This window comes from Teleopsis dalmanni, chromosome 1, assembly GCF_002237135.1.
Source record: "Teleopsis dalmanni isolate 2A chromosome 1, ASM223713v2, whole genome shotgun sequence".
NCBI lineage: Eukaryota > Metazoa > Arthropoda > Insecta > Diptera > Diopsidae > Teleopsis > Teleopsis dalmanni.
This window is the reverse complement of record NC_051846.1, coordinates 132,657,463-132,661,475: the sequence shown is the minus strand read 5'-3', so window position 1 is coordinate 132,661,475 and position 4,013 is coordinate 132,657,463.

Genomic DNA, 4,013 nt, shown 5'->3' with positions numbered 1-4,013 from the left:
ATTTGCATTTTCTTCTTAGCTCGGCAATTTGATCAGTCCACCAATACACATGCTGTCTGCCATTCCGCCGACCTCTCTTTGCCATAGATGCGTTACATGAATTTGTTATGCAGCGCATTAGTTGTATTGCTTTATCATTTGCACTGCCGGTTAGGTGTGTAACGACACGGATTCTCCCGTTTCGTTATAATTTATGCTGGGGAATCCTCAGTCTTTTCCAGGGGGTCGCTACAATAAATTTATATTCGCGGAGACAGGACTTCTCAAATAAAGGATTGTGTGTTAAATTTTAAATGTAGATTTATTTAAAATATTATTAATTCATGAAAATAGTATTTTAAAAAAAAAAAAAAAGAATTTAGTTAAACGTAATTATGTAAACTTGAGATTACTAATGTGTACAATTCAATGACATAGTATTTTAAAAAAACAAAGTAAATTCATTAAACGTGATTAAACTTGAGAAAACTTGAGATTATTTCCTGGTATTCTGCTGTATCTGGAGGTTGTTCTTTTGGAGCTCGGTGATCTCTAATCTGGTTCCGTGGTTTGTATCTTCGTATGATTACTTGCTCAATGTGTACCTGTGTGGGACAGAAGGGTTAGTGTATATATAAAAAAATATATTTCCTTGTTCGGTTATAGAATATCTATACAATAGTGTCCAAGTGTCTTGACTTAAAACCGCCCATGCACTTGTACACAATTATATATATATTTTAGTAATTTATACAACTAGGCTTAAAACCGCCACTGTGTCAGACAATATTTTTTTATATTTATTTATTTTATATTTTGACATACAATGCCACCGAGTGATCATACAAGACTCACTACTCTTACCAAAAATGCGTCGTCTTTTATACAGATCAGACGAGCTTTTTGTGTAGCGCACATACAATTGTTTTCTGCTGTTTTGTGAAGTTTTGTTTACTTTCCCGTTTGTATGTCTTACTTTCGTACTGTTCTTCAAGTTGTGCGCTCAACCGATCTCGTCTATCTCTTTGCGGCGAATTTCTATTTTGACGTTTTTGATATTTGCTTGTTATGTTTTGATTTGATAATTCTTGTAACTTTGCGTGCGGTGCTTCTTGTTTTTATTAAATTATTTATAATTTAATTTTATAATTATAAAAAATAATTTATTAGAAAATTATTTAAATAAATTTGCGGGGATGAACAAAGAAGGTATGTATTTATTATTTTATTAAGATATATTTCTCTATTTATTACAAATTTATTATCTCCTAATTTCAGATTGCTTCACGTGTTGCAGTTGCGTGCAGGCTGGGTAGCTTTTTGGTAAGTAGTTTCTAATAACTATGTTAAATGTTAATTTATCTATTTTAATTTCAGATTTCTTCGAAATTTATTTAAATTTATGTAGGTTGGAAATTATTACAAATTTCCATCCTCACATTTCCCTCCTTCTTTGAGAAAAAATGAACTTGCCGCGATGCACTACCTGCATGCATAATTCCTGTGCCGTTTCTTTGGGCTCTTGAATACTTTGAAGAATTTGTCTTGGTCTGTACTAACAAGATCATAATCCTTCTGCTGGAGTACATCTAAGTTATTCATCGGCTTCTGCAGTTTTTGGGTGCTGAATGGTTTTGGAATTCCTAGGCTTAGTTCCTGTACTTGTATCAGAGGATTGTCTATCTTATCCTTCGGACGTGTGGAATCATCTTTTCCTTCTTGTGACTCTTGCTTTCGTTGACTATCGTGTTTAATTGAAACTTGTTGCAATGATTGTGTCGGACTTGGGGTTTCTTGAGTCAATCGAACTCGTTTGTTATGATTTTCGCTGACTGTAACCTTTTGTTGACCTTGTTGTGTTTCAATATCTTGAACTTTCTGTGGTTTTACGTGCCCTTTTGTATCCTGAATTTGTACTTGTGTTATATTGTGATTTTTCGTTGCATTGATTCTTTGTAGATTTTCTTCGATATATCTTGGTTTTATCTGGCTTTGTAGTTTTTGTATTTCAACTGGTACTATTTCACGGTTTGGTGTGACTTGCTATTGAATAGATACTTTGGGATTTTGTTTAATGGGTCTTGAATTTTGTTCTGGTTTGCATGCTTGGATTTGGAACTGATTTGGACGTTTAACTTTTGTAACTTGATCCTGATTGAACGATTTTCGGTTTTCTTTGATTGACGTGACACGTTGCAGTGTTTGGTGTACTGATACTTGCTTCGTTTGACTTTGAAATATTTCCTGATCTGGTGTAACTCGTGCTGGCTTAAATACTTCGGGATTCTTCTTTGTAAGTTTTGGGTTTACTTGTCGTTGTGTTTCTTGCATCTGTGAATTTCCTCTGATGGGCCTAATATTTTGTGATTCTTGCTTTGGTTCGCATGGTTGAACTTGGAACATTTGTTGACCTTGCGTGTCTAGCTGTTGATAACATACTTCTGTAATTTTTCTGTCAGGCCTTGGATCTTGCGGCGGGGTTATGCGGCATTTACATAACGCTTGTTCTTGTGAATTTTCGTGTAGTGGTACTGGGTGTTGTTCTAAATAACTTCGACGTTGCGTGGTTTGTGTCAACATGCTTAGCTTGGGTAGTGTTGATGTTACTGGATTTACAATTTTAGCTTTTGCTGTTGTTACTTGCTTCGGTTGGTTTTGTTGCTGATTACTTCGCTGCTGGATGAGTATAGGCGACTCGGAATTTGAACTGGAAATAACTTTGTCCTGTATCGGCGTTGTAGGTACGTGTCTCACTGTATTTTTTAATAGCATCGTTTGTGGATATTCAACTTCTATGCGACCAACTATCACTTCCTGTCGAACACCGCCTCGACTCACTTTATCCTGTTCTGCGCGAAGTTCTTCGAAGTCATCAGCTAGTATTGTTAATTCTGTTAAGCTCAAAAAGTCTCGACGTTTGATGTACATTTGGTACTCTGTGCGCATATTTCGGTATATTCGCTCCAATTGCGAATCTTGGTTCATGCCTGTGTGTCGCATAAGATATTTGATTTCCAGTACATAATCTTTAAAACTTTCATGTTCCTTCTGAACTCGTGCTCGCACCTCGTCTTCTAATCTGTCGAAATACCTATGTGAAAGGAAAAATTTTAGAAAGTCCATCTTGAAGCTTGACCAAAGGTTCCAATGCTTATTGTTATTGCGGTACCACATCAGTGCTTTGTCTTCAAGCAGTATGGGCATCATCCTGGGAACTAAATTCACGTTGATGTCGTCAAGGTCCGCTACCTCTTCTATGCTTTCCACAAAATCTATTGGATCTATTCCTCCATTGTACTTTACAGACCATTTTCGTATCCGCTCCACGCTTTGAGCATACGATAAGGCCATGATGTGCTGCTTATGCGAACGTCTCGTATGTTTCTTTGTTGAACTGGCTTGAATTGAACTATGAGCGAGAGTATCTAGATTTTATCTTATAATCATGTTTGCCTGTGCCATTGTAACGTGGATATTACTTCGTTTTAAGTTTGAGAAGTCTGTCTGTCCCTGCTCGGGCGCCAATTGTAACGACACGGATTCTCCCGTTTCGTTATAATTTATGCTGGGGTATCCTCAGTCTTTTCCAGGGGGTCGCTACAATAAATTTATATTCGCGGAGACAGGACTTCTCAAATAAAAGATTGTGTGTTAAATTTTAAATGTAGATTTATTTAAAATATTATTAATTCATGAAAATAGTATTTAAAAAAAAGGAATTTAGTTAAACGTAATTATGTAAACTTGAGATTACTAATGTGTACAATTCAATGACATAGTATTTTAAAAAAACAAAGTAAATTCATTAAACGTGATTAAACTTGAGAAACTTGAGATTATTTCCTGGTATTCTGCTGTATCTGGAGGTTGTTCCTTTGGAGCTCGGTGATCTCTAATCTGGTTCCGTGGTTTGTATCTTCATATGATTACTTGCTCAATGCGTACCTGTGTGGGACAGAAGGATTAGTGTATATATAAAAAAATATATTTCCTTGTACGGTTATAGAATATCTATACAATAGTGTCCAAGTGTC